At 31.0% G+C, this 13,351-nt stretch overlaps 1 long non-coding RNA gene across 1 annotated transcript; it reads left to right on the top strand.

The window, feature by feature from the left end:
* The first annotated feature begins 3,399 nt into the window (after positions 1-3,399).
* Positions 3,400-4,636, top strand: LOC129877049 (uncharacterized). The gene is made up of 2 exons (XR_008763462.1): positions 3,400-4,094; positions 4,195-4,636. It is a non-coding gene; the product is annotated as an uncharacterized LOC129877049 (long non-coding RNA).
* The last annotated feature ends 8,715 nt before the right edge of the window (positions 4,637-13,351 follow it).

Genomic DNA, 13,351 nt, shown 5'->3' with positions numbered 1-13,351 from the left:
TGGGCTACCCAGATCATCATATTTCAAATGATATGGCCGTAAGAAGTCGACTCTTATACAAACTCCCTCAACAACCTACCCAAGACGAATCCTTTTGGACTTAGCTTGGCTCTAAGGATCCCTTATTACCCCACATCACCTCTAACACTCTTTAATTACTTAGGAACTCATCCTAACTCATGCATACGCTTCACAATAATCGAGTTCGACCCTTCACGTATACAAGAAAGGTCCGAATCTTAGGGAAAAATTTTGGGGAGGGTTACACAAGGTATCCCCTGTGGCGGTTGATCTTTTTCTATCACAGATATTTTATCTTTCAGATTAGTGTTTAGGTCTTAGAATTTGGACTGCACTTTTATTTATAGTCTTTACTATTATTCGAAGACTTATAATGTATATCAGACTCGATCATTGTACTAGATGTTCTTTACACTTATGACACCAGGTTTTGAGATATTTTATTTGTGTCTAGCTTTTTTTTATTTGGTGGCCTGACTTCCCATTTGCGAGTCTCGTATGATTTTACTTTAAGTCTTACACATCGGGGTGGGGTTTGAAATGTGTGCCATCATGACCTCTGTTTTGGATCGTGATATTATTCTAAGGCGACAGAGGAGAACTTTCGAAAGTAAATATTTTTGGTGTTTCTATATTTCTAGTGTTTTATAGGAGTAGGTTTTAAGGGCTCGAGAACTTTCAATGACAATCGATAAAGCAGTTGTTGAGGCATCTAGTGAGGTATGTTGAAGTCGAAGGGGTGAAGACACGGTTTGGATCTCTATATCCATGTGTATCAACTATAGAACATAACCTCATCACATAATTTTACTGTGTTTAATTAGAATGTTCATTTAAAAAACATTCTATTTTTAATTAGAATGTTCATTTAAAAAACAATGCAGCAGGCGAGGTTTTCTTGAAGGATTGTTTTTTCAAACAGTGGTCAATATTTATTTATTTTTATCTTTGAAACGAGCATTATCATAATGTGTGATTCGTCTACTATAATCGTCAATGTAATATTTTATAGGCATAAAAATTAATATATATTAACTCGATATCGTAGTAGAAATCAATCATAAACAATTTCTCTATCCTTTAAAAATATAAATAAAAATTGTGTACACTTCATTCTCCTCAAACCCTATTTATGAAACTATACTGAATCATCCTCCCCAAATCCTATTTATCGTTATTAATATCATTATGAAAATCTATAAATTTTAAATTAAAGATCTTATTTTGAGTCACATGGAGTAACATCTAACACACAAGCATAATCTTCTCCTTTTTTTCTTAGGACTCTGTATGTGTGAAGTGATGGAAATGACTAAAGAGAAGGAAGTTAGGCAGAAGAGTGAAAGAAGGAGCTAGCTAGAAATGGATGATTGATGTAATTATGGGATGGATATATGTCCCACGTGGGAGTGTGCAGTAACACACTGTTTTTAATCCACCTTATCGGTAAGTTACCTAACAGAACTTGATTTGAAGAAATGTTTCATAAAAAAGGGAAAGAAATTAGTTATTCTATCTTAATTTATGTGATATCATTTGATATAACATAAAACAAGATCCAAAAAACTTGTAAAATTTATGGTCTAAATTCTTTTTGATCATTCCTATGGCTATATATTATTTCATTGATGATTAAAGTAAAATTATTGTCAATTATAAAACAAAATATTTGTTTTGAAATAAACTAAAAAAATGTAACATAAATTGCGACATGATTAACTTAAAAAGTAAGAGCTAACTATTACTGTCCAGTGTCCACTTACCGCATGAATGTTTGCTTCACGCTAACTGCTGCTTGTTTTCCTCCCTTTTTTGCTTCAGAGTTTTCACCAGTATGCACCCGTAATTAGTAAAGAAGATTTAAAACTTAATGTGAGTGTATTTGGTATGTTTGAAAGTATATTTTAGAATATGTTTTATAATTTTTTTTATGTTTGATTTTAAGTTTTTCTTTAGAAAAATAATCTTAAAAATAAAAAATAAGTACTTTTTCCTAGTGGTAGTTAAAGTTGCATAAGTGACTATTTAAAGTTATTGCCTCCCACCTATCTATTCCCCCCCCCCAACCCTTGAATTTTCAACTCCCCCTTTTGTTCCGTCTCCATAATATTTGTGTTAGATAACATATAAATTTTAGAGATATTATTTTCTTGTTTAGTTATCAAATATTAAAAAAATAAGTAAAAAATTAAATAATTTTTTTAAAAAAAAAACTTTTTACTTTTTAGAAACTCATTTTTTATGGAAGAAACAGTTTTCTTCTTACAAAACACATCCGTAGTATATTTTTTTTTTGGTAGTGGGTAAGTTCGGGAAAATGAGTTAAAAGAGACTCTCAAGTGTTGCAATGAAGGATGAGGAATTTTTATTTTTTTAAAAAAAATTCTTTTGTTATAATATCTTAATTATGTAAAGATGGAGTGGATTAAAATATTTGAAAGTTTAGGATTAAATTTAAAAAAACTAAAAAAATATTAAATCCATCAAAAACCCTCACTTTTCTCTTCATTTTCTTGACTTTCTTCGCCTGTTCCCTTCTTTCCCATTCTTCAATATTTTTCCACTCTCTTGTTCTTCTCCCTTCTCTTCTATTTCACAAGTACAAGGAACAAAGAAGAAGACTACCTCTTTTTTGCCTCATTTTTCATCTCTTCACTCTAATTTTTTAAGATAATTTTACTTTTTATTTTTATCAAATCTTTTAGATTTTTAAAATTTGAAGTAAATTCACTTATTTGAAGAAGTTGATTCACTAATTTTGTATACTCAAGTTCTTGTTTCTATTACTAAGCCCCACAAAATAAAGTAAATTCAAAAATCAGAAATCTCTCTTTTCCATCAGAAATATAGAGAAGAAAAAGAATAAAAACTTTATATATTTTGGTTGTTTTTATTTTATGATTGTGCCAATGTAGGTTGCACTACAATTTCATTTTTATTGATGATTCTTTAATTTAAGAAGCCTTTTTTACTGTTGAATTGATCTTGTTACTGTGTAAACAATTTGATGTCGTTTGAATCGGTACTCAATTATTGTGTAAACAATCTGTTGTTGTTTGAATCGGTCTATACAAATGTGTGTTGCTTCAACACTGTTGTTTGTAGCTTGTCTAATGAATTAAGGATCATTTATCAGTTGATTCCACTGCAAGTTGATTACTTCAAGTTGCTATAAATTTTCAAGATTCATCAGTACATTTCTATTTAAAAAATTGTGGCCTTTTAACAAAGATAGTGAGCTTGGAGACATTAGAAATAGAGCTAGAAATTATCCCAATAAACTGATTCAACCCAAGATAAAGGCCCTTAAGTTTTGTGCAAACACATAAGTCTTGTGTAACATATCTCTGCTTCTTATTTTCCTCCAGATATAACTCATACATTTTGTATTATATAATCTATTGTTGTTGTGTAAATAACTATTATTGAATTAAACAATCTGTTGTTGTTTATACAATAATTTTTATTTAGCTTTTTTTTTTACTTATTATATTAATGATAGTGTTGAGTTGATTTATATATGCAGATAAAATAAAAATATGACATTTTCAAGCCGTTTATAATAGAAGGCCTAGAAAAAAGGCCAAGACAATAGAAGAGGAGCTTTCTATGGCTAGAGGAAAAAATGAGAATGATGATAGAGAAGACAATGAAAAATACCGTGAAGAAGAAGAAGAAATTGAAGAAAAAGGTGAAGATGAAAATGATAGTGAAAAAGGTGAAGATGATAATGATAGTGAAGAAGAAGGTGAAGATGAAAATACTAGTGAAGAAGAAAGAGAAGAGGAAAGTGAAGAAAAAAATGAAGAAGCATGTGATAATGTACTATCCCTAAAGAAAGTGAAAAAGCAATTGAAGAAGAAGATGAAAAAATAAGTAATGTGTCATCCAAAAGAAGATCAAAATTGTTACATGATTGTTTCTAAAGTAATAAAATGAATATTTATTTGTTTAAACAACCTGATGGAGTTTGCACTAAAATATAATACAGTAAGTTTGATTGTTTCTAAAGTAATTAAAAAATATCTGATTGTTTAAACAACCTGATGGAGTTTGCACTAAAATATAATAAAGTAAGTCTGATTGTTTTTTAAGTAATTAAACATCTGATTGTTTAAACAACCTAATGGAGTTTGCACTAAATAATTTTTATTTTTTATTCTTTTTATGCAGGTAGTACACCTTATTCTGATTCCTACAAGTGCTGGAAAAAAAATTACATGAAAATCTTGAAAGCTTTGTTGATGAGATAGCAGATGAAACAAATGACAAATTAAAAGTTGATTTAGTTGGGGTGACAGCTATAACAAATGATGTAGGATATAAAGATGTTGATGGTGAAGATAGGGTGATTACAAAGATTAGATATAATGAGAAAAGTCCATCAAGAGGTGAGAATGCAGAAAGAAACACTTCAAGAGTGAACAAAGTAGCTTATGGAGTCCTTTAAAAAATTATGATAATCGAACGGCTGATAATCCTATGGACTTTGATTTTGATGGTCAATATACTGATGGAGGTGTTGGCTATAGTATAGGCAATTAGAATTTTTTTGATTATCAACAATAAGTGTTGGTTTATATGATAATATAATATATTTGTTTATTAACTTTTATCAAGATGTTAAATGTTTAAGTTGTTTATTAATAGAGTAAAAGAATTTGTGATTAGTGGTGATCAAATTATTATATTGAAATTAATCACTCATTAAAATACTTTTTTTTATCAAGATGTATCAATACTTTTTCAAATGAGATCAGTTAATTAATATCCAATTAAGGTTTTTGAATAAACAATTTCTAGTTGTTTAAACAACCTCCTGTTGTTTATACTAAACAATCATGATATGCTTTTAAGCATTTACTAGTTGTTTAACTATTTTATACGAGATATGAAGTTATAGTATAGGCAATTAGAAATTTTTTGATTATCAACAATAAGTGTTGATTTATATAATAATATAATATATTTGCTTATTAACTTTTATCAAGATGTTAAATGTTTAAGTTGTTTATTTATAGAATCAAAAAATTTGTGATTAATGATGATCGAATTATTATATTAAAATTAATCACTCATTGAAATACTCTTTTTTATCAAGATGTATCAATACCTTTTCAAATGTGATAAATTAATTAATGTCCAATCAAGGTTCTTGTATAAACATATTCGAGTTGCTTAAACAACCTCTTGTTGTTTATAGTAAACAATCATGATATGTTTTAAATATTTACTAGTTGTTTAACTATTTTATATGAGATTTGAAGTTACAGTATAGGTAATTAGAAATTTCTTGATTATCAACAATAAGTGTTGGTTTATATATTATATATTTGCTTATTAACTTTTATCAAGATGTTGAATGTTTAAGCTGTTTATTAATAGAGTCAAAGATTTGTGATTAATAGTGATCGAATTATTATATTAAAATTAATCACTCATTGAAATACTCTTTTTATCAAGATGTATCAATATTTTTTTAAATGTGATCAATTATTTAATGTCCAATTAAGATTTTTGTATAAACAATTTCTAGCTTCTTAAACAACCTCCTGTTATTTATACTAAACAACTATTTCGTGTGTAAACAATCACTAGTTGTTTACCTTCAGTCTAAAAAATTAGGCCAAATCCATCGCTGACCCCTTAAAGTTGGCGTCAACTTTCACTTAGACACCTAAACCAAGATATGTTCATTTTAGACACTTAATGTAAGGGTATATTGTGTCATTTTGACACTTTTTAATCAATCTGAAGTTTGAGCGTAGAGCGTGTATTACACTTTCCTGCACATAAATTAATTGACCAATTAAATTCTGTCAACACTACCAACTTTACATGTCATATAACTTTAAAATTAAATACTCAAAAGTTGATCTTCACCAGTTCAGTGTCTCTTCAGTTCAAAGAAACCCTCTTTTCCTTCTTCACAGATCAAAACCCACGCAAATGTATGGAAGTTTAATTTTTATTGATTTTCATTCAATGCCCAAAACTTGAACTTCAACACAGTGTGTCCATTGTCTCTTTAGTTCAAACGAACCATTTTCCTTCTTCACTGATCAAAACCTAGGTAAGTGTTTGAAAGTTCAATCTTTCTTGATTTTCATTCAATTCTTAGTTCGTATTAACTGTTGTGTTTGTTTATGTTGCCAATTTCCAGGTTTAAAAGTTGAAATCAAGTGTTGGAGATTGCATTTTTATTGGGTGTTTTGATATTTCTATCAACTGCTTCTTGAAGTGACATTAGTTTGTGTTTACATGTTTCATCCTTGAAGAAGAAGGTGTATGTTATGGTTTGGTTGTGTCCACTCTGTGTTAACATTTTGTAACTAGGTTTTTTTTTTTGGAAATTGCACTGATAAAGCAAGGAGCTTTTTAGGTATTTTCTTTTTGAGATATAGACGACTATATATTGACATATTTTCATCATGGGGGTCATGTGATCGCAGACCCTAATCCTACTTACAGAGGAGAAGTAGATGTATTTGCCGTTGCCATTGATAAAGATCATTTTAGCCTTGTCGAGTTTCTTTCATACATTGAAGACCTTGGGTACACAAATGTGAAGGGTTTTTACTGTCAAAATGAAATTAACAATGAATTTGTCCAAGTTACTTCTGATATTTAGTTGTTAGACTATGTGAAAGACTTAATAGATGGTGATGACTTTCATGTTTATGTGGTCCATGAAATTGATGAGTTAGAGGAATTGCCAACTCCAGCTGGTCTTTTGCCATGGCCAGGCTCTATTGATGTTGGAAATGTGGAGAATGAGGTTGTTTCAGATGTGAATGAGACTGAGGATGTTTCAGATGTGAATGAGTCAGATCTGCATAGTAGTGACTCAAATATAAATACCATTCCTAATGAAGATGGTTCAAATGTTGATAAAGAATTGAGATCTTTTAGATCTGAAAGGAGGAACAAAAGAAATCCTAATCCTAAGAGAAAAAAGAAAGTACCTAAAGAAATACCAATAGGTGAAGCTGGTGTTGATAGAGGCTTTGAAGATATTGGAAGAAATAAGAAGGATAGATATATTGGCAGATTAGTAGGAGATGAAGATTATATTGATAGCTCAGACTGTGATAGTGATAATAGCACAGATGTGATAGATGTAGAAGCTGTTAGGGGTGTTGATCAATCAAGAAGAAGGAAGAGTAAAAATTTCAGGTATGATGCTGAATGTGAAGTCTCTATTTTTGAACTTGGAATGATTTTTGAAAATGCTAAACAATTTAGAAAGGATTTGGCAAATTTTGCAGTAGAAAATAATTATCAGATTAAGTTAAGGCCTAATGAAACTCATAGAGTGAGGGCTACATGTCAATTCAAAGAAAAATGCAAATGGTTGTATTATGGTGCAACTGATAGAGATTCTGGTAACTTTTTGATCAAAAACTACCATCCTATACATAAGTGTTCTCCATCAAATAAGAATAAAATGTGTACAAGTAAATTCCTAGCAAACAAATTCAGGGATGAAATAACTAAACAATCATCCATAAAGATTTGGGAAATACAAGAGTTGTGCAGGGAGAAGTTAGGATTGTATGTGGGTAGGACCATCTGTTACAAGGCAAAGCTAATGATTCTTAGAGAATTCATGGGTGACTGGAATATGAAATTTGCAAGATTATGTGATTATGCTGATGTTATAAAACAGGCCAATCCTGGTAGTTCTATTTTTTTAAGAATGGATGGAGAAACTACATCAGGAAAGAATTTGTTTGTGTACTTCTATGTGTGCTTGGAGGAATTGAAAAGGGGGTGGAAGGAAGGATATAGAAGAATAATAGGATTTGATGGATGTTTCTTAAAGGGTGCTTGCAAGGGTGAACTTCTAGTAGCAGTTGGCAAGAATGGAAACAATCAGATGTTTCCTATAGCCTGGGCAGTTGTAGATAAGGAAACTAAGCATAGTTGGAGTTTCTTCATCAATTACTTGAAAGAGGACCTGCAGTTGGGTACTTGACAAGGTCTTACTGTGATGGCAGATATGCAAAAGGTAATAACATATTACATTTGCTAAAGCTATCAGATTATCTATTAAGTATTGACTTGCATTTTGTTTTCTTTGCAGGGTTTTCATGCAACAGTTGCTGAACTGCTACTAAATGCTGAAGTTAGAATGTGTGCTAGACACATTTGGTCTAATTGAAATCAAACCTGGAAAGGAGAGGAAAAGAGAAAACAATTTTGGAGATGTTCAAAATCAAGTTTTGAAGTGAAGTTCAAAGATGAGCTTCATAAAATGAGCAAACTTGGTAAGAATATTTGTGCTGACTTATTGCATTATCCAAAAGTGTCATGGGTTAGGACATTCTTTCAAGAGCATTCCAAATGTGATATAGTTGAAAATAAAATGTGTGAGACCTTTAACTAATGGATCATATCATGTAGACACAAATCTATAATAACCATGTTGGAGGAAATTAGGAGAAAGATAATGACAACAACTGTGGACATGATTAAGTTTTCCAACACCTGGATATCTGATATTGCACCTATGGCTAGACTTATCTTAGAGGAGAATAAGGACAATTTTAGGACATGCAAGGTGCTTTGGAATGCTGATGTTGGGTTTGAGATTGGAGAAGGGGAGTACAAGCATATAGTTAACTTGGCTGATAGAGTTTGTAGTCGTAGAACTTGGCAACTGAGAGGCATTCCATGCCAACATGCTATTGCTGCTTTGTGCCACATAGAACAGGAGCCTAAACCTCTTGTGGAGCATTGGTATAAGAAGGATACCTTCTTAAAGGCTTATTATCATTTTATCCAACCAATTCCAAATATGAAGATGTGGCCTGAAACTAACAATCCAAGGATTGAACCTCTTGAATCTAAACCATTGCCTGGAAGACCTGTAAGAAATAGAAGAAAGGTCAAAGATGAACCAAGAAAGAAGTATGAAAAACTTTCTAAACAAGGGGTGAAACAGACTTGTTCCATGTGTAAACAACAAGGTCATAATAAGAGATATTGCAAGGTAACATAATTTATACTTGCTTGTGTCTTTTTTAATCACTTGTTGAATTTTTAATGAACATATATTTTGTGGTTAAATATTCAAGTTGTTGCTCAAAACTCACAATTTACAGGTCAAAGATCACAAGGAAGTATCCAACCTCAACCAAAAAACTTCAGTCAACCTGAACCAACAACATTCAGCCATCCTGCATCAACTACATCGAGCAAGCATACTTCTTCAACAACAGTTTGTGCTGATACAAGTAGAGTTAAGAGGGTGAAAGATACAAGTCAAGCCAACCACCATCATATGTGGATACAAGTATTCCTTTTACAAGAGGAATAACAAGTCAAATACATCAGAGGAGAAAAGAGATTGTTGGAGAAAATAGAGGAGTTGCAGCAACTGGAGAAGATTATGCAGGAGGGAGGACAAAGAAGCCATCATATGGTGGATCAAGTAATGTTGGATTTGGCATATTGACAAGTGCAAGTGGACCCAAATACTCAATGTATGTTGTTTTGTCCTTTGGTTACATACTAATCTTCAGTAAAGTGCAGCATACTAACTAATTTTGGTTTCTCTTTTTTTGTAAAAACAGCCAGGGACTTCAATTCAAAGGATTCTGCCAACATGTTCAAATTATAAGGATGCAAGTTCAACAGGCATAGACCTTGGTTTTAAACCTAGAGGCTTGAGATGGAAAATAGAGATGCTATCACTACCAACCAGTTGTAGAAAATGGCAAACAAAAAGAAGTAACAACAGCTTGAAGGTTTGAATACTAACTGTGTGTAATGTATGGATTGTGTAATGTATTCAGTTGTGAGGATTGTATAACTTTGTTAAACCAGTCCACTGATCTTCGTATTTAGCATAATGCTAATTTTGAGTTCATTGTTGATTATATTTTTGTAGTTGCACTGTGATATTGTTAAATATTTTTGGTATTAAATTTGTGAAGTCTCTATTTTTGTTGTTGGTATTAACCAGTCCACTCAATTTGACTTACATTGTGCAGAGATTTTGAACTTTTAATAAGTGAAATGTGATATCAACAAGATGTGAATTGTATACAACAATAACATCAAAATACATAGAAATGTGGCCTACCTAGAAATTAACAACAACAACAACATGAAGATTATTTCTTCACAGCAACAACAACATCACCCATACATTAACTTTACAGCAACAACAATATCAACTTTATAGCAACAACAACATCAACTTTACAGCAACAACAACATCAAAATAATACTGTAAAACATAAGTAATTTTACAGCAGATTTTTGAACAAAACATAATGTTACTTTAAGGCAAATACACAACACATTTTAACAATTAGGCTTCAATCTCCATATTTCAAACACTACCAACCCAGCAATGATCACACCAACAATAAATATATTTCTTGCTTGGTTTATTTTTTCATCAAAAACCTTGACTTTCTTCAACAAACTCCAGATCACCTTATTTGCTTGAGGAGGGTGTCGATCTTCATACCAATAAAAAAAATCACATCCACCCATTTTCTACAAAATCAATCAGAAAAAAAATTAGAAGCCCACAATTAACAGAAAATACTTATTCTTTTTTTTGTACTTACACGAAATAAATGGAGATTTAACATTCACATTGAATAAAAGTTGCAACATATGAGTAAAAATATCAACATAAAGAATTACTTTACCTTTGAAAATTTACAAGTAAAAAATCTATGACTTGAATTTAGTTGAGTCCAAGAAGTCTTTAATAGTGCTTCATTACCACATTTATAATATCGACATTCATCCAAAGAGGTCATGAAAGCGTTGGAGAAGCTCGACATGGAAGTGTAGGAGAAGAGTGAGAGAAAAACAAAGAAGAAGAGACAAAAACAAAGAAGAAGAGAGAAAAACAAAGAAGGAGAGAGAACTGATTTTTACCCTAAATCAGAGAAATAATCTAAGAAATTAGGGGCAACAATGAAGAAGAAGATGCATAAATATATAGATAAAAGGGATATGACCGTTATAGGCCAAGTCTGATGCCACATCAGCTGAAAAAATAGCTTCTACGCGCCTCTAGTAAGTGCGAAATATGTGAGGGTCCAGCTGATTAAAAAGTGTGAAAATGACACAATATACCCTTACATTAAGTGTCTAAAATGAACATATCTTGGTTTAGGTGTCTAAGTGAAAGTTGACGCCAACTTTAAGGGACCAGCGATGGCTTTGGCCAAAAAAATATGTCCACATATAAACATCACTAGCCAAAACAACACAAAATAATCCAATCATAGGTACAACACAAAATGATTCAATTACAACAAAAAATTCAACCAACTATACTTTTGCCCTTTCACCCCCTATGGTGTTGCAATTAAATTCGGATATCTGTGAAGTATTTGTTGCATCTTCTCCTGCTTCTCCTACCTCTTCTATCTTTACCGTATTATAATCAAATTGGGGCACTTCTGAAGTATCATCTATCCTTATTGTATTGCAGCCAAATTTAGAAAACATTACAGCTTCTTCTACCTGTATTGTATTGCCAACAACTTCAGAAAACACTCCAGCTACTTCTCCAAATTTTGAAACTTCTAAAGGCTCAATTTCAATCACATTTATTTTTAAAATGGGTCGAAGACCAGCGCTATCAATGTCAGATAAATATAATAGAAGCCCAAATCATCATCATTCTTTGTTTCAGAAAAAAGAGCTTTTTGCGAGGCAACAGTATTGAGCATGTAAGTTACTAAAATATTCTTCGTCTTACAACTTAACTTACACCTACCAATGATGATATTAACAACGTCATCATATGTAACATTCCTCCTCACTAGTATCGATAATGTACGACTGCCCTTCGACTTCCAACTATAACACTTATCAATTTCTATCCATTCACCATGTAAATCAATTCCTAGTAGTAGGGCTGTACAGGACAAATCGATAAACCGCACCAAACCGACAAACCGAACCAAACCGGAAAAAAAACCCGACTAGTGGTTTGGTTTGACTTGGTTTGGTGTTTGAAAAAAAACCCGACCATTATAGGGTTGGTTTGGTTTTAACTAAAAAAAGTCAAACCGAACCCAAACCGACCCGATTATAGATATACTACTTTTAAATTATGTTATACATAAAAATATTTATTAAAATGTAATTTATAAATATTTTTTAATTTTTTTTCATAATTTTTGTTTTCTTCCTTACATTTAGATTTGGACTTGAGTAGCCCATCTAAATAATATATAAAAAAACTTATGTTATAAAGTTATATTATAAAGTTAAAACTTCAATAAGTGTTGTGTCTCCATCTTATATGTTGATATTTTGTACTAGAACTCTTTTTAAGAAGCACTACTCTGTGCTTTTTATAGATACTATGAGAAACCCAAAAAAATCCGAAAAAACCCAAAAAACCCGAGAAACCCGAAAAAACCCAAAAAACCCGAAAAAAATTGATATTAAAAAACTCGACTTTTATTGGTTTGGTTTGGTTTATAGATTTAATAACCCGACACAAATGGTTTGGTTTGGTTTGTAAAAAATCCGAACCAACCCGGTCCATGTACACCCCTACCTAGTAGTATTTGATCCTCCATTAGTTGTCACAATTCCTGCAAGTATTATAAAGATGCATAAATTAAACAACATGCAGATTTTTTTATAAACAACTTGTGGATGTTTAAACAAAGTACGATTATTTACATAAAACGTATTTGTATAGTGGAACTCTTAGTATAAACATCATGAGGTTGTTTAAACTACATATAAATATTTATACGTCAGAATATGCATTTTTTAAATGTAACAATCAGGATATTTAAAGAATTGTGAATATTTATGTAAACACCATACAGTTGTTTAAACAACATGCAAATATTTAATGTTTTTATGTAAACATTTCACGCTTACTAAAAATAACTAGGCGTTGTTTATTAAAAATACAAAAAAATAAATATTTATTTAACAAAAAAATACTGAACAATGTTACCTCAAATCAGAGTAATGAACAATCTTTTTCTCTTAGGATAACGTCCAAACAATGTATCCACAAATCACTATAAAAAATAAAAAAATAAATACATTTTAAAAAAATAGTTGAATGATAAAGAAAAAAGATAAATGCAAATTTATTATAAAGAAAAATGAACCCTAATTTAAAAATTTCAAGTTGTTTAGAAGATTGTGATATGCTAAGATTCAAACAACAAAAAAGCAAAAAAGGAAGAAGAAGAGACAAAGAATTTGAAAGAGGATAAAGATCCCAAAATATCTACCTGAAAAGGCCTTGAGTTGAAGAAGATGCTGGGATGGAAAAATGAGGAAAAATAAGCTAATTTTACTTTTTATATGTTAGATT

The sequence above is a fragment of the Solanum dulcamara genome, chromosome 12, assembly GCF_947179165.1.
Source record: "Solanum dulcamara chromosome 12, daSolDulc1.2, whole genome shotgun sequence".
NCBI lineage: Eukaryota > Viridiplantae > Streptophyta > Magnoliopsida > Solanales > Solanaceae > Solanum > Solanum dulcamara.
This window is presented reverse-complemented; position numbering and strand designations above follow the sequence as displayed.